Here is a 19,056-nt window from a genome sequence, read left to right as displayed (position 1 = left end):
GGCCGGTTCGCCCCTCCTTAGACAACCTGGCGGCCCCCCGCTCCCGGGGGCTCACCATATTGATGCCGAACTTAGTGCGGACACCCGATCGGCATAGCCCCACTGCAGCCCAGAACCCCCGGGCTCAAGGGATCCGCCAGCCTCAGCCTCCCGGCAGCAGGATCACAGGCGTGCGCCACCACGCCCGGCTGTCCGCGGGACGCTCCCGAGCGCCCTAAGCTCCTGCGCCTCCGGCAGCGCAAGCCCCGCCCCAGGCTCCGGTGTGGGAGGCGGGAGCTCTGCGGAGCGGGCCGGGGAGGGGCGAGGGCGTCCTCGGGCGGGGCCCAGGGCTCCCCGGCCCTTGCGGCTAACCGGGGCCGAGCCCCGAACCGCGGGGGTGACTCACAGCGAGGCAGCCGCAAGTCTGCAGGCCCAGTGACTCTTTATTGGATCGGTCCAGAGTTTTGCGATGGTGACTAGAAAACCCAGCTCCACAGAAGCCCAACTTCCCCGTTAGAGGCTCAGTGAATAGCAAGAAGTCTGAGCTTCCTTTATTTTATTATTTATGTGTTCGTTCGTTCGTTCGTTCATTCGTTCATTCATTCATTCATCCATCCATCCATCCATCCATCCATCCATCCATCCATCCATCCATCCATTGATCCATCCATCCATCCATCCATCCATCCATCCATCCATCCATTGATCCATCCATCCATCCATCCATCCATCCATCCATCCATTCATTCATTCATTCATTCATTCATTCATTCATTCATTCATCTTATTTATTTATTATTTACTTATTTATTCATTCATTTATTTACTTAGTTATTTGTCTGTTTATTTATTTATTTGTCTATTTATTTTTTGTCATGGACCCTTTTGGCGTCCTATCCATCCCTCCTTTAAAAAGGGATTTTAGGATGAAATACATGGATATAGAAAGAACAATTACGTGGAAAATTTACACTTATTCATTCATTTATTTGTCTATTTATTTTTTGTCATGGACCCTTTTGGGATCCTATCCATCCCTCCTTTAAAAAGGGATTTTAGGATATAGAAAGAACAATTACGTTGAACATTTACAGTTATTCATTTGTTTGCTTGTTTGTTTGTTTATTTATTCATTCATTCATTTATTTGTCTATTTATTTTTTGTCATGGACTCTTTTGGGATCCTATCCATCTCTTCTTCAAAAAGGGATTTTAAGATAAAATACATGGATATAGAAAGAACAATTACGTTGAATATTTACACTTATTCATTTGTTTGCTTGTTTGTTTGTTTATTTATTCATTCATTTATTTGTCTGTTTATTTATTTTTTGTCATGGACTCTTTTGGGATCCTATCCATCTCTTCTTTAAAAAGGGATTTTAGGATAAAATACATGGATATAGAAAGAGCAATTACATTGAATATTTACACTTATTCATTTGTTTGCTTGTTTGTTTATTTATTCATTTATTTATTTGTCTATTTTTTGTCATGGACCCTTTTGGGATCCTATCCATCCCTCTTTTAAAAAGGGATTTTAGGATAAAACACATGGATATAGAAAGAACAATTACGTGGAATATTTACATTTATTCATTTGTTTGCTTGTTTGTTTGTTTATTTATTCATTCATTTATTTATTTGTCTGTTTATTTATTTTTTGTCATGGACTCTTTTGGGATCCTATCCATCTCTTCTTTAAAAAGGGATTTTAGGATAAAATACATGGATATAGAAAGAGCAATTACATTGAATATTTACACTTATTCATTTGTTTGCTTGTTTGTTTATTTATTCATTTATTTATTTGTCTATTTTTTGTCATGGACCCTTTTGGGGTCCTATCCATCCCTCTTTTAAAAAGGGATTTTAGGATAAAATACATGGATATAGAAAGCACAATTACGTGGAATATTTACATTTATTCATTTGTTTGCTCGTTTTGAAGTTGCAGGGAACCCAGCGACAGAGAGACTCTCATAAAATCTAAAGGACTAGTTTATTTCTAAGAAGCAGAGCGGCTATCAATGCCCAGCTCCAGAGCGGCCGCCTGAATCCGGGCCGGGTTGCTTACTCCCTCTGAGATTCAATATCCTCCTCTGAAAAGGGTGATGAGCATCCACCTCCAAGTGCTGGGAGTGCAAATCCAGTGAGGTAACAAGCAAAGCCAACCTGAAAGTCCCCTTGCTGTTACTGCTATTGCAATATCCAGAGGATGAAGTGAAAGATCACTCTGGCAGAGGGAATGTCAGGGGGGGTTGGCAGCAAGGACTGGCTCCCACTCCCCCTGTCCCGCTTTTGTCTCAGTATTCTTCCTCAAGGTTCCATGTGGGAGAAAAAAGATCAGTTTCTGCTTATCAGGATGCTATTTGCATGGGGGAAGGAAAAATACAGATTAATAAAACATCCCAGATTTTGCTGAGGGCTCTCCATGGCCTAGCTCCTATTTGCTTTTTTTTGATTTATTTGAAAGTGTAAGAAAGGGGGGAGAGGGATGTAATAGAATTTCAAGGGATCACAACGCTAAGTCCAACCCCCCCCCCTCATTTTGTGAGGGTAAAAAAAAAAAAAAACAAACAAAAAAAACAAGCCTTGAGTGCTATTAAGCCTTAGAACTGGGATTCCTCCCAAAACAATCTTTCTGACTCTAGACAGAAGTATTACCCCAGTCCCAGACTTCCTCCCCTAATGTGGCTCCTCCTTTTAGCCAAAATCAAATCATCTAGCGACATTGTATTGCAGATGTTCTGCTCTGCCAATTGTGTTGTCAAAGTCTAGTTAGGAAGCAGAGAGAGGGAGAAGGGAAGTAGAGAAAGAAAGGAGATGAGAGGAGGAAAATGGAGCTGGAAGCCAAAGATGAGAGGGAGAAAAGGAGAGCAGAGGCAGAGGCTGGAGAGTGAAGAAGGCAGGGAGGAGGAAGAAAGGAGAGAAGGAGGAGAGGAGAGGGAGGAGGCAGGATAGAATAAGAGCAGATGAGAAAAGGGGAAATACGAATGAACATGTCCAGCTCCCCTCCCATCGCTGGTGTGTTCTTGGCAAGGGAACTTAAAAACCTACCTGACTGAACATGGAAGCTCAGTTTGATTCATGAATCGTTCCACCAGTTCATTTTTATTGGTTCCTTTATTAGCTGTAGAAGATTCCCATTTATCTCCTTCTCTAAGAAGGAGGTTGGGAGGCAAGTTATCCAAGTAAGAAAAAGAACAAGAAACCTGGAGAACATGGCTACTACCTCCATCAAGGTAAAATCAACCTGGCTTCTTGAATCAAAAAGAAATTGGCATTTGGTACCCCAGGGATTTATATTTGAACACCTTATATTTTTCAAGTATCCAGTTTACTTTTCATTCAAACAGGCAGTTTCTAGGGAAAGTGATTCCCATTTAAATCTGTAGCTAGAAAAAAAAGAGAAAAGTTTCAGTGAGGTCCCCACTGTCCTGCCATTGTAAATTGTGTCATTTAAATTTGTCCTCTCACTACTCTTTTAGAGAAGTTGCATTCAAAAGCCTGAGGTTGATGGTCAGGGATTTGGCAATAGCCCTCCTATTTGCTATTTTTTGCTGTCTTATACAATCTTAGAATCCAACCCATAGACTGATTAGTTTAAAATAGCTTAATTTCAGTGAAAAGTCAATTTCAGAAAAGAGTTCTAATACCAGACAATAACCTTATTATTCTAATTTTATGATTACTTCATTTTTATTGATGCCTTTAGGTACAGTCTAACAGTAGAAGATAAGGGGATGGATGATGAGTTGTATAATTATTCCATAATTGGGGTTTTATATTCATTTCTCATTATGATGCATAGGAACAGTTGTAGTTCAAAAACTAGTAGAAACAATGCCCGTGGTTACAAGCCTTCTGATTAAACAACATTTTGTTCATTTGAGGAGTACCACTGTGATTCCTGAGACTGTGATTTGGGGATAATTAAAAGAGTTTTTAAAGTATAATCAGTTTCTTTTGAGAACAGCATGCATTCTGTAATTCCCTTGATTTTTGTCTCAGCAATGCTCAGAAGGGAAAGATTTTCAAGTGCTAGGAAACCAAAAATCTTCCCTCTCATTAGGGATCCGAATTATGAAGCAGACTTCAGAGGGCATACGGAATGGGGCCTAGCCAACCTGAACATTCAAGTAATCCTTCCGACTTTGATAAGCCTGGAAACTTGAACCCAGCTAAGTGATTTCCAAGGCTAATGAGTAAAAGAAAAAAAGGAAGATAAATATCTTGCCCACATTTTCTGCACCCAAACAGTCTAAGCTATTCAATACCTGGGACAAATGGACTCTAGATAGGACTTTGGAAGGATTGTTTAAGACATTTTGAAATCATGAATTAATATTTGATGAAAGAAAGTAAAGGGTTTTGCTTTTTTTTTTTTTTTTTTTTTAATTTTAAATGTTCTTAAAAAATGATCCCATTTGGATCTCAACTGAATGTTCCCAACCTTGGACATAATTTTAGCAACAAGGGAAGTCCACTGGTTAGGACTGCTAGGTGGCGCCATAGTGCACAGAATGCTGAGTCTGGAGTCCAGAAGACCTCTTGAGTGCAAATGTGGACTTATTTGACACTAGCTGTCCTGGGGAGCATCCTATAGATGTTTCCTTATCTATAAAATGATCTGGAGATGGAAATGGAAACTTATTCTAGTATGTTGGCCAAGAAACCCCCAAATGGGGTCTGAGAGAATCAGACGTGACTGAAACAACTGAGCAAAAGCAAATGACAACCAGTGGATAGGAGACTTTTTTTCTCCAATTCTAATTTTGTGCTTCTGTTAAATCACTGCTTGATTTACTTAGAAAACTAAATTACTTAATCTTTCCAGGTCTGAATCTATCCCTATGTATGACAAGGAAATAATACTGCTTGTTTATTGTATGTTACTAAATGGTATTTTAGGTACAGATCTTGGGATCAAGGACTGTACCGCAACAATAATAATCATTTCATGGGCTGCTTTTTATAGATCAAATTTACGAGTCACTATTCTATATTATTCAATCTGGGGACAATTTCCCCTGCTGTCCCTTCCCCAGACTCTTTATCGAAGACCCGATGGGTCAGTGTTTAACTTTGTCTTGTTGGCAAGAATCAGTAATCGCTCTTCTGTCTGTCTGAAACTGCCAGGGGCTCTGAAAGGAAAAGAAACTTGCCATATCATTCCAGTTGCCTCTTGGGCAGCATTTACCCCTCCCAAACCTGCCTAGTGTTTAGAAACAAGTTCCTGCCTCCATGAAAAAGCAGATATCATCATCCCAGGTTGGTCACGTAGGAGAATAACGCGTCTTATTTCATGCTCTGGGAGGCCCATGGCCTGAGTAAGTGAGATCTGGCCTAGGATTCAAGTCTCTACACTTGTGAATCCCCAGGTACTCCTTTGCCTGCTCACTAACTCTGCCTTGGATTGTCATATTAGAATGGAGCAGCCTAGAAACTAGAGACCCTTTTGCTTTTGATTCATCCCCACCTGACATAGAGCCTGGCTCACAGAAGGACTAGGGTCTGTCAACCACTCTTTCATCCACATCACAGCTTCCTTAGTCTCCGAATGAATCATACACCTAGGACACAACTCACCTCACTTGTAACTTAGAATTTTAGGATTTTCTTATATATCCAAACACTGTACGTTCCATTTTCGGTTGGTTTGGGTTAAGATTAATGACAGATCACATGGATAATTCAAGGTCATGCTGAAATATTAAATATATATCCACTGGACTCAAGAAAAAAACCTTGATCCTTTGTTCTTCACAGTTACTGAATTTGTCAGTCCTCCACAAATCTTTAAACTTGCTATTGAAGTTCTGGGCTAAGAAACTTTACCTTCCATTATATTCTGGTTTGTAACTGAATGTTTTCTTTTGATGTGTTATTTTTAACTTTGAAGCAACTGTATGTGAAGCCACCGTTTAAATGTTAACATCAGTGGGTGTTTGGGCAAATATAGCCATTTGTTGCATGGTTACCAATAGTCTTTGGGAAGATCGATTTCCTTCAGATTTATTTTTAACAAGCGAACCATTTGAGCGCACCTGCTGTCTGGCGTCAACAAACTGATTTCAATCAATCTCCAGTCCCCTTTCTTAAGAAAACATCAGAATAATCTGAGCTTCCTTCAACCATCATAAGAAATTATTTGGCTAAATATTTCAAAGTATTCTCCTCAAAAAGTTCATTATTCACATCATAAATTAAAATTTCATAATTATCGAGAGGAAACAAACCAAAGTTTGACCAATATAATCAGTCAACAAGAAAATTCCCTAAAGTATCATTTTTAATACCTATAACAAACCAACAATGATATGGAAATCAACAAATACGGAAATCAACAAAGATATGAAATTCTGAGTACCATATACAGTAGGGGGAAGGGAAGAAGAAAATGAACATTTATTAAGCACCCACCATGCCCCAGGGCTCTGCTAAATGCCTGTTATTTGTTCCTGTTCTTGGGGAGGCAATGTGGAATCTTTGATCGAGGGCCAATCTTTGAGTAAGAAAGACCTGAATTTAGATTCTACCTTGGAAACTAACTTATTGTGTGATCCAGGACAAGCCACTAGACTTTCCATGCCCCCAAGCAACTATTTAAGAACATTCCATTCTGATGATTGCCATTGTGCTGATATAGGGAATTTCTACACCAGGACTTTCCTAGCCAAAGAAACTATAGATCAAAACCACCAAAACGCCATCTTCACCATTGTGATCACCAGGCAAATACTATTCAGATGTAATGATGAGTGTGCCCATAACTGCTCTCCTTTCTTCCAAGGATATCAGCATATATTATAAACTTTATAAAGTACAATAATGTATAGTATAAGGGTATATAAACATATATACATATATATGTGTGTATATATATATATGTACATATATATGTGTATATATATATATATATGTATATATATATATATATATATATATACATATATATATATATACACATTACATATGTGTGTGTGTTTGTAAAAGACTTTGCAAATGCCCTGAAACTGCTCTTGGAAGAGAGAGCAGTGATTTATTTCATTGATATCACCTACCTTCTATTAAAGAATCAACTTCAGTACTACAGAGTATTAATATAATAAATGTGGTCAGTATGGTGGGAGGAGGGCAGCAGTGCACAGGGATAGATGAACAACCAGCCTCATTGTGTAGATCATGAAATAGTACTTGAGTGAGGTCCTCTACCTGGTCCCATGACACTCAGCTGGCAGCCAAAACACTAATGTATTTGCCACCCTCCCATCTCAACATTTCATGTGTTGTTTGTTACCTATACACCTGCATTTCCAATATTCATTTATTCATTAAACATGTTTAGCCGAGACCATAGAGCTTCCATGTATAAGACAACTGAAAATTCATTGACAATAAATCACAAATCAATCCTCAAATTGTAAATACTTAGAAGTATCTGGAAGTCTCAGTTTCATATAATGTAAAATGGGTGTAATTTTTCACAACCTGGTGAGGCAGATTGTTGTGGAGATCGCTGAAATAATGTTTTTAAGTCCCTTATAAGCCTTAAATTCCAGCTAAATCTCAGCTGTGATTGTTAATATTAGTCTAAAAAGGTCTGAGTAGAAACTGGAAACTGAGTGGATGCCCATCAATTGGAGAATGGCTGAATAAATTGTGGTCTATGGAATATTATTGCTACGTAAGAAATGACCAGCAGGATGATTTCAGAGAGGCCTGGAGAGACTTACAGGAAATGATGCTGAGTGAAATGAGCAGGATCATTATACATGGCAACAACAATACTATATGATGATGTTCGTGGCCCTCTTCAACAATGAGATGGACCAAATCAGTTCCAACAGAGCAGTAATGAACTGAACCAGCCACACCCAGTGAAAGAACTCTGGGAGACGACTATGAACCACTACATAGAATTCCCAATCCCTCTATTTTTGTCTGCCTGCATTTTGGATTTCCTTCACAGGCTAATGGTATGCTATTTCAAAGTCCAATTCTTTTTGTAAAGCAAAACAACTGTTTGGACATGTATACATATATTGTATTTAATTTATACTTTAACATATTTAATATGTATTGTTCTACCTGCCATTTGAAGGTGGGAATGGAGGGAAGGAGAGGAAAAATTGGAATAAAAGGTTTTGCAATTGTCAATGGTGGAAAATTACCCATGAATATATCTGGTAAATAAAAAGCTATAATAAAAAAAAAAAGCTATAATTAAAAAATATATTTTCATTTTTCTTAAAAAAATAAAAAGGTCTGAGTATAGCATACATATCATCTTCCCAAATATAGTGGATAGCTCTGTTTTCTTAAATGAGGAAAGGAGGTGCAGGAAGATGAAGTCACACAGAGGAAAGAGGAAATGAATCCATATTTCTTCATTTCTAATTCTGTCCTATTTCTGATGGGCTGCTATATGATTTAAAAACACATTAATTTTTGATGAATACCACATAATTGTTTAATTTCTAAGTGAGGGATTTTCAGTTCATTTTGAGTTAGCACAAAAGTATTAGACTTCATTGCAGGCCTATGTCCATCGGCCCTGTCTTTACTGGATGCTGCCATTAAATGATTGTCATCCATGTGGCTAGATGCCATCTCTGTTATTTACCCATGTACGGAGACTCACTCAAAATAGTCAATATCTTATCCACCTGAAGCTCAAATGGAGTACAGACTTATAAAGCAAATTCAAAGTCACAGATAGAAGTTTTCAACTTTTTTTATTTTACTAAAAGAGGAAAAGTTATTTTATTTGGTTCCTGATTAAGTAGCACTTCATTACTTTCTAATCCACTCCAGATACATTATTTCTTCCATCTTTTTTTTTTTTTTAATGTAAACAAAGCTTTTAAAGTTTATCTATGCTCTTTTATCTAATCTTACTTTCCCTAAAGTACTTTTGAATCACTCTGAAGATTTAGCCCACTACCCAGGAAGAGAATGCTGTGGTTCAATTCTCAATCAATTCTTACTTACAGTCTGTATGATCTTGGGTGCATTATTAGCTTTTAGATATCTTCTTTTATCTATAAAAAGAGACTTGTATAAGATGCTCTACGTGGTCTCTTTTTGCTGTGGGTATTTGGAGCTTTTAAAGTGCTTTATTAGTCATATTGTGAAACATTCTGTTCCAGGACTTTTCTATCTCTTTCAGTCAATAAACTACATCTTTTTTTTTTTTTTTTCTTTTTTCTTTTTTTTAAAGGCAAAGGGAATGGAAAACGGGAGTCTAACTCCAAAGGAAGGTTTTAAGTCCTTAGTGCAAGGTTCTTCCTCCAGATTCACTTTTAAAAATATAAAGCAGATTTGTAGATCATCTTTTTCAACAAAGTTTGTTTCTAAATCCAGACACTTCTCCTGAGTGAGAGCTTTAATCACCTGCATCTCAGTTTCCTTCTTTTGAAAATAGAGTCAGATGACTTCCTTGATCTGTTTGAAAACTGTTAAGATGATAGATTCATAGTGGAAAGGGCCCTTAGGGTAATCCAGTTCAATATGAAGGAACTAAGGGAAAATTGACCCTGCTTGCCTGAGGCCACTATTAAAAATTTGATATTTATTTGAAAAAAAAATGTATATATATATATATATATATATATATATATATTTTTTTTTTTTTTCTGGAAAAGATCCTTAATCTTCAGAAAACAACTTCTGAAATACATTGAAACTTTACAAGTCTCTGTGCTGTGTCAAAAACAGTGTGTCAAAATAATAGCTCACATTTACATAACACTTGAAGGTTATGGAGCTCCTTGAAGTGAGGTAGATAGTGAATGTATTTTTATTTTTATTTTGCAGGTGAAGAAACTGAGGCAGAGAGCTCAATGACTTGCTTAGGGTCATAGAAGCAAGAATTGGAAGGAAGATTCTCACTTAGGTCTTCTTGAGTCCAAGGCCCCTGTCCTGACTCATGTCTATGGGGAAGAACTTACCCAAAATATCCCATGTTTTGTGAATCTGGACAACTCCTTTAACTTCCCTTCTCTAGGTGTGAATGATATTTGGGGTCATAAAGATCATGAGATAAGAGCTGTAAAGCACTTTGTAAACCAGAAAGCATTATACAAAATGTGAGCTCTTCCATTTCTATTATGTTAACTTGGTTTAAAAAAATTTTTTTTAAAGTTTTATTTTTCAAATGAACAAAAGTAGCAACAGAAAATCTCCAACTCCATTCACAAGGCACAGATTAGGTGGTCAAGACTCTAGAATAGCAGGTAAGGTCCTCAATTAACTGGGTGAAGTTGCCAGAGAGCACGGATGGAATTGTTCCCTGGGGCAGGCAGGGAAGGGATTAGATAGAGATCAGTTTAGCCTCATGGTCCCACCCTCCATGGAGATCCCTCTCTAGGGGTAACTCCACCTTGCTGTGTCCAGTCAGAAAACTCCAAGTTATGTCAAACCCCTAAGGTTAAATTCCCTATAAATTTTTCCATAGCTCATACTATCTCTGAATCTCTCTTGGGTTTATAGCCCATCAGGGCACTCTATCTCGTGGTGTCTCTCCTCCCTCCTCCCCCATACCACCTAGTGTCTCTCCTTTCAACGACCCCCCTCCCCAATCATTCCTTATGGGGTCTTTCTCCTTCTTATAACTACCTAACTTTTAGGGTGCTAAATCCCTTTTGCTATTTAACCAGCCAAATAATATGCCTAAAAGCATACTTCAACCTCAAGGGGTGTTCTCTCTCTCCTCTTTTTTTTTCTTTTTTGGTTATTTTTTTAGCTCTCTCTCTCCTCTCTCTCTCTCTCTCTCTGTATATATACATATATATATATATATGTATGTAATTTTAAACAATAGCTTTTTATTTTTAAAAATTTATGTAAAGATAATTTTCAACATGGGTAGTCCTTTCTGCTGGTAAACTGTGAGTTCCATTAGGGAATTTGTCTTTTCCATCATTAACTGTTAAAACTTCTTTCCTTGCTGACTCTATGCTCTCCTGACCTTCATATTTACCATTCCTGGTGGCTATTACATCTCTTTGTTTTGTATGTAATCTCTTCTCCTAAATAAGCTTACCTTTTCCCAAAGAATATGGCCATTGTGAATTCATCACATGACTGAACCCCAACTTTTGGTGTCTTACATCAATCTCAACCTTTGGTGACCAGGAATTGTTCTCCTAGAACGCATCATTTAGTACTGAACCCAGTCACAGCTTAGCCATTTTTTTCAACCCAAGTGAGACTTGGAAGATATACAAAGAAAGGAACAGCTTCTCTTTTCAAGAAGCTTCCATTTTGTAGAGGGTGGGAGAACAGCATCAGGTAGGATACCCATTACTTTGAATATCTCATTTTATTGAATGCCATTTCCCCCTTCTTTTCTGTCTTCCATTGATATGTTTGTAAAATAAGGATTATCTTTAGAATCCTTGATGTCGGGTAATTTATGTTTATCAATAGTGCTTCAGAAAGACATAGAATTTAAAGTTAGAATAAACCTTAGTGCAAAAAGGAAAATTAAGTTCTGAGATATGCCCAGATTCAGACTGCTGGGCCCAATGGAGCAAGAATTGGAATCTAGCAATCTCTCCTCGAAGAAATGATTTTTTTTTTTTTTTTAACCAAAAGTAAAATGCTCCTGTTGTGTTCTTATCCCCCATCCTCAACCAGTCTTTGTCATTCTCAAAAAGACAAATGAAGAGCATTCAGGATCTGGCAATTACAGCCATGATTCAGCCTTTGGTCATCGATGGAAATATATGACCTTGGAGTCTTTAAGAGTTGGAAAACAGAGATGTCCCTACACTGGTTCCTACATCCTTTCTGAAGAAGCAGAATCTAGGAAAACATGTGTGTGTGTGTGTGTGTGTGTGTGTGTGTGTGTGTGTGTGTGTGTATGTGTGTGAGATGGGGTGAATGAACCCTAGCAAAAGACCACTGCCTTAGTAGCCAGGTGGGCAATAGGGTGAGTGAGTCTTTGTTGAATTTAAGAGGACCCTTCTTGTAGTGGGCCCCGGCTGAATTCCTTGGACTGACAGTATTATCTTGACCCCACAATTACAGCATCCGCTCTGGAGGCAGAGATATACATGTCAATCTCTGCGGTTATTTCTTTACGATACAAAACTCCCCTCTCTCCCTTGTTCATTACCAGCTCATTAGGAACTTTGCCCATTTATTAAGCATCGTAATGGTGGGTTCTTTAGGGACTTTGCAGGCCTTATGGCAGCAAATTATTTAGGAACTTTGCCTGATGGTGCCAGGTCCTTCCCATCTTTCCCCTGGTAATGGCGAGGGTAATTCCTTTTTGAAATTCAGCCTGTGGATCAATGACATAACCCCCAGCTTTTTTACTAACTCCCTTGTGGAACTTAGACCATTGCCAACAGTGTAATAAAATTTTTGCTTCTTATTTGGAGATGGTCTAAGTCTACAAATTATATTGAGACGTCTCATGATACCAGCCTGGATCCTCAATATTTTGGGGGGTTTTGCCAATATGCCCCATTGTGTGTGTGTATGTATGTGTGTGTGTGAGTGAAAGGGAAAAGAGACCTCTATAGCTATGAAACTCCATGGAGCACAGACCAGTTTGTTCCCGTAGGCACTCTCGGCGATTTATAGTTGACTCATTAGTGGGGTACAAGCCTTGATTCTTTCTCCAAAGAAGGGGAAAGTTATATATTCAGGTGCAGCTGTCAAGGCTTGCTCTCCCTACCAAATGCTGCCTGGAGTTTAGCCCAGAAAGGGAGAGAAGGCTTTGCTGGCTGCCTATAGAGTGGTGACTTTTCTTCATGTTATTAGTCAGTTTATCTAATAATCACAGCAGAAAATATAGGAAATCATGGAGGTGATGATCTAGTTAGAGAAGTGTTTTAGACCAGGTAAGTTCAATACCCAAATGCAAGTTCAGGATTGAGATTTCATCTTCTAGGTGATTAAAAAAACAAACAAACAGCCCAGTTTTTACTAAATACAAGCCTAAAACAAATATAGACGGGGCCCCACCCATGGAGACACACACCCAGGTGAATAACAACATCCCACCAGGCTTAAATAGTTCCTCAGATCTAAAGAGTACCACTCCCTCTTTAATAGCAATTTATATAGAAATCATCAAGCTATGGGGCTAAGAACATTTAGTCTTTCCCTTTCCTTCTGGGCCTCCAAGGATTCCACAAGACTTCACATCATTGATTCTAGGCCTTGCTGGTCCCTGTGAGGACACCAAATATTCCAAGCCTGGATGTTTGGGAAGATAATTCTATAATGTCATAGGAGAAGTTAGGAAGAAGGGGGTGTTTTGGAGGAAGGCTCTTTAGTTCGGTTTTAGACATATTGAATTTGAGACATCTGTAGAACATCCAGTTTGGAAAGTCCAGTAAGTCAGTAAATAAGTAGTTGGAAATATGGGGCTTGAAATGTGATGTCTGACGAAAGGGAGGGCGGGAGAAGTCTCTTTGAGAATCACTAGCATAGAGATGATAATTGAATCTGTGGGAGCTAATGAGATGGCCAAATGAAATTATGTGTATAGAGAAAAGAAGGCCCAGGAGAGAGTTCTGGAGGAACACCTGGGGTTAACTCTATTTTGCCAGATGAAGAATTAACTGAGAAGACTGAGGAGTGTTTAGAGAGGTGGGAGGAGAAGCCAGAGAGTTTAATGTCAGGAACCTAGAGAAAAGAATGGGTTTTAGTGTCATCTAGCTGCAGAGAGATCCAGAAGGAGATCAGAAAGGTGACTGGACTTGGCAGAGAGATCCAGAAGGAGATCAGAAAGGTGACTGGACTTGACAATTCAGAGATCGTCGGTGACTTTGGAGAGAGCAAGGTCTGTGGAATGATGAGGTTGGAAGCCAGGCTGGAGAGTTAAAAAGAAAGGGAGAGGATCAGAAGTGGAACACTTAGTGTAGATAGATGGCCTTCCCAAGGAGTTCAGCCAAATAAAAAGTGTAGAGACATGGAATGATAGCCTGCAGAATGGATGGATATAGTGAGGACTTTTTAAAGATGGAGAAGACATGACTATGCAGGCAGTAGGGAAGCCGCAGGAGATGAGGAAGAATCTAGGGATAATGGACGACCAATTTGCTGGATAAAATATGGGGACAATAGGGTCACTTTTTTTTTTTCCTGAGGCAATTGGGGTTAAGTGACTTGCCCAGGGTCACACGGCTAGGAATAGGGTCACTTTTGCATGTAAAGTGTTCTGCCTTGGCAAGGAGAAAGTGAAGGAGGAGGTCATAGCAAAAACCCTCCCAGCAATGTGAAATCAGGAGAAAGAAAGCACATAGCAAATGGCCTCGTTTTTAAAGTAAAATATGAGGGAAAATTCTCAATTAAGAGTAGGGGAGGAAGGGGACCCATGGGAAGTTTGAAGAGAAATGAAAATGCTTGGAAAAGCCGCATTAGACTAGTGACTAAGCTGGTTAGTTAGGGAGGCAGGAAGGATTGCCTTACAGCAGTGAGGGCCTAATTGAGCTTTCGTAACATAAATTTGTAGGGGACCCAGTGGATTGAGAATGAGTTTTGTGATTTTCTCCAGCTTCATTTATCATAGCTTCATTCATCATAGATTCATACATCAGCAGACGTATAGGAATGAAAGCAGACCATGGTAGGAGGGCTCCAAGACTGAGACATAATGAGCCCTAATTTGTTTTTCAAGTCACTGGTCAAGATTTTGCTGTCATATAAATGGTTTATAAATAACCATAATTAAGGTGAATTGGTAACATGACAGTTTATAAACTATATTATATTAATATAATTATTTGCATATATATAAATACAGTATGTATATTAGAAACTAATTCATAAAACTTTAATGCAGTGGTCCTCAAACTTTTAAAATAGTTTTAAATAGTCCCTCAGACTGTTGTAGGCCGGACTATAGTAAAAACAAAAGCTCACACTCTGTCTCCGCCCCTCAGCCCATTTGCCATAACCCGGCGGGCCACATAAACATCCTCAGCGGGCCGCATGTGGCCCAACGGCCATTGTTTGAGAACTTCTGCTTTAGACCCCTTAGATGAAGCTTCCCAGAAACGGACTGGGCACAACTGGCTGGGCTAATGTGGATGGGCAGCCAAGCAACTGTTCATTTCCCATCAAAACATTTAAGAGACTTCACTCAAGCCAAAGTTGATGTCTACATCCTGCATTGAGCGACATCTTTCTTAGCCTCAGAAAAGCTTTTGATGTCACCAGGATCCTACTCTTGAACACTAGAATAAAGAGTTCTATTAGTACAAAATACTCGTCAGACGGTTTCTGGATCCACTGTGTTTATTGCCCTCTTAGTCGTCTCCCAGACTATTTGTAGCTTTCCAATGCTAATTTGCAACCCAAAAAATGAACACTTAGGTCTAATTAATGAAAATAGGTTTAATCACCGAAACATATAATTTCTAATGATGCATTACAAATTCTTTTGGAAACTGAAAGGAAGGGGAAATAAAAAGCATTAAACAAGTTGTCTGCTTTCCAAGCCTGTCTGTTGTTTTCATTAAAACAGAAAATCAAGTATTGATTCCGGTCTCAATTCTTTTCATTCTTTGACACATGTGCTTCAGGGTGCTCAGTTATTGATCCATTTAAATTCCCAGTCTGTAGGTTTAATTCTTTCAGGGCAAGGAAAAGAACCCATGTTAAGAATATTTGAGGGCTATATTTTAAATTCCATGAAATCTGCTTTTTTCAAATGTTGCTTGTGGGCCTGGAGGATATCCAGGATAAAAGTACAGAGGTAAGATTGAATACCGCATGAGAGGAACAGTATAAAGACTACCTATGAAATACAGCAAGAAAATTGGAAAGGTAAAATGAGACCAGGTTTGGAAGGACTTTAAATGCCAGACAAAGGATTTTTTTTTTTTTTTAATTTGATCCTAGAGATAATGGGAAGCCTTAGGAGGGGATTGAGTAAGGAAGATGGCAAAGTTAGACCTGCACTTTTAAGAAAATCATATTGGTGGTTGAATAGAGGAGAGATTAGATTGGGGAGAAGACATAAAGGCAAGGAGCCCAAGTGGTAGGTTATTATAATAGGAGAACATGGCCTGAGAAGGTGCTGTGTCTGGCACTCTACAAATGCTGCCATGGAGAGAGAAATCAGATTGAATATATGGGTTTATTGATGGTGAGAATCTGAGGATGACCAGATTGTAAGGGCAAATAAAAAGTTTAAGTAACTTGTTCAAAGACATAGTATCTGAGGTATGTTTATACTCAGGTTTTTCTGACCCAGACCCATGTTTGTATCCTCTATGGTGCCATCCGACTGTGGCCCATGTTCAAATAAAAGCACAGTGCCTGGCACATAGTAAGTACTTAGGAAAAACGTTTTCATTTGTTCAAAAAATTTAAAAAAAAAATCCATCATGTGCAACTAAAACAATTCCATATCTGTCTATCAAAAGGTTGATATAAATTTCAGTAATTCAATTACAGGCGTCTGACTGATGGAAATCAATGACCATAACGAGGAGATTGTATGTTTTGAGTTTTTAGTAAATGCTTGATTTATTTGCCAGCCCAGAGAGGTGTGGTAGGCAAGGTCAACACAGATTCAGAAGATTAACTCAGCTGTAAAATCTTCTGCAGAAGGACCATTAAGAACATAAGAATCATATAAGAGAATGAATGGATGAAATTAGCATTTAACAAATTTTTTTTTTCCTGCCCCATTTTGTGCTGCGTGGGTGATAGAAATACACGCAAACAAGGAAATCTCAATACCAAGTGACTTATCTTCTAATAGAAACACAAGTAGGGGAAAGGTGGCCAAGAAGGAGATATTTGGGCAAGAAAGTCAGAGGAAAGGGGGATTGGAATCTTTGGAGGGTTGATTGACATAGCCATCCAGAATGGCAGTATACATTGATTTGATTAAGTGTTCTCAAAGTTAGAGTTGGGAGGGAAGCAGAAAAGATGAGATGCATAGAAAGTGGCATAAAATTGCATATAAATATAAATCTCAGCATAATTTTAAAGGGCAGCTAGAGGGTGTCATAGTATATAAAGCATTGGGCTTAGAATCAGGGTCACTTATCTTCCTGAATTCAAATCTGGTTTTAGATTTTTATTAGTTGCATGACCCTAGGAAAGTCACTTCTTTACCTCAGTTTCCTCACCTGCAAAATAAGCTAGAAAAAGAAATGGCAAACTATTTCAGCATCTTTGCCAAGAAAACCCCAAATGGGGTCATGAAGGTTCAGACACCACCAAACAGTAACAAAACAGAAGAGGAAGAAGAAGAAGAAGAAACAACCTTCAGGATCTGTAGAAGAAAAAGAAGAAAGAAGAAAAAAAAGAAGAAAAAGAAGAAGGAAAGAAGGAAGAAGAAGAAGAAGAAGAAGAAGAAGAAGAAGAAGAAGAAGAAGAAGAAGAAGAAGAAGAAGAAGATGAAGAAGAAGAAGAAGAAGAAGAAGAAGAAGAAGAAGAAGAAGAAGAAGAAGAAGAAGAACAACAACAACAACAACAACAACAACAACAACAACAACAACAACAACAACAACAATATGAAACCTTCAGGATCTGTGAAAATCCAAGACTAACACTAAATGCAAAATTGAATTAAATTTGTTTGCTCCTCTCAGGATGATGACAAAGCACAATTCACAGAGCCACATGTGCTGTACGCTAGACTAACAAAATGCAGATCATGATATATCTGTGCTTTGTTCCTTTTTCAAATCCTACTCAAGGAGGCATTCCAATGAACCAACATTTAGAGATCCTCGGTTATGCAGCGAATACCACAACTGCCTGATATCCAGTGGGTCCGCCATGTTGTCAAATGCTTTTTAAGAAAAACTTTCCCAGGGCCCTTATCTTTGGGAAGATAAATACACACTTTAGGGCCAAGTTTAGTCCTTTGACTGAAGAGGATGACATTATCCTGCCCTTCTTCCCTTTCTTGTCTTAAGTGCTTCCCTTCATTCATATTTTTTTCTTTATTTCAGGGGAAATCAGGAGAATGTGCTTACAAAATAACAAAGCAATAACATGAAGCAATCAGGCCATAAAATGGGTAGGAGGATGAGTTATTCAACTACTTTATAGTTGAAAAAGTTTTCAATTGATGAAATATTTAATTCAAAAGCACAGAAGGAAAAGGAATAAAACCACCTCTTGACAGATGATTGAAAAGGTCTATAAGCAATTAAATATATTAGTCTACCATCCATTAAAAAAAGCATTCTATTTCTAGAGCAGGGAAGATCTTTCTTTGTGTTATAGACCCTTTTGGCAGTCTGGTGAATCCCATGGACCCCTTCTTGGAAGAAATACACATAGGATTCAAAAGGAAACCAATTATACTGAAATGAAGATGTCATTTTTCCCATCCAAGTTCAAAGATCTATTGAAATCCATGGATGCAGGATTAACAACTGTTATTCTATGATTTTTTTAATTAATTTTTTTGTTTGTTTGTTTTTTACTTTTCCTTTGAAGACACCAGTTATCTACCGTGTTTCCCCGATAATAAGACCTATCCTGAAAATAAGACACCCACATACTCTTTAATATTCCGCTAAAATAAGCCCTCCCCCGAAAATAAGCCCTATCGAACTTACTATGAAAACGGTCATCATGGTGATCCCCTGCGCTATATGCTGCGTAGCGGTACCTTCAGTAAGCAGCGCCGCCCTCCCCTCCCGGGTGAAACGCACATCGCGCTCCGAGCTGCATCCAATCAGAGCTGCAGCAGTGAGCGCGTCATCCTCTTCTTCCCTGGTGATTTGCTTGCTGGCGCAAGACATCCAGGCTGGAATTCAGGGTATGGATACTTATGACGATGTTGTTGAAGAAGATGACATGATCATTATTGAATAAAGGTAAAAAAATTTTTGTTCACATTTACCTGTTTATTAAAATTGCTGTCAATGTTCATTAAAATAAGCCCTCCCCTGAAAATAAGCCCTCTGGTGTTTTTTAGTCCCAAAAAAATAATAAGACAGTGTCTTATTATCGGGGAAACACGGTAATTATGAGAATGAGAACTTTTAAAATTTGAGCCATTCTTCTTTTCTTCAATTCTTATGATTATTCTAGGGATTGTTAAAAGCTCAAAGGTACCTTGGTCTAGATTGTTTG

The sequence above is a fragment of the Sminthopsis crassicaudata genome, chromosome 3 (assembly GCF_048593235.1).
Source record: "Sminthopsis crassicaudata isolate SCR6 chromosome 3, ASM4859323v1, whole genome shotgun sequence".
Taxonomy (NCBI): domain Eukaryota; kingdom Metazoa; phylum Chordata; class Mammalia; order Dasyuromorphia; family Dasyuridae; genus Sminthopsis; species Sminthopsis crassicaudata.
The sequence above is the reverse complement of the archived record's forward strand: the minus strand, read 5'-3'. Positions refer to the sequence as shown.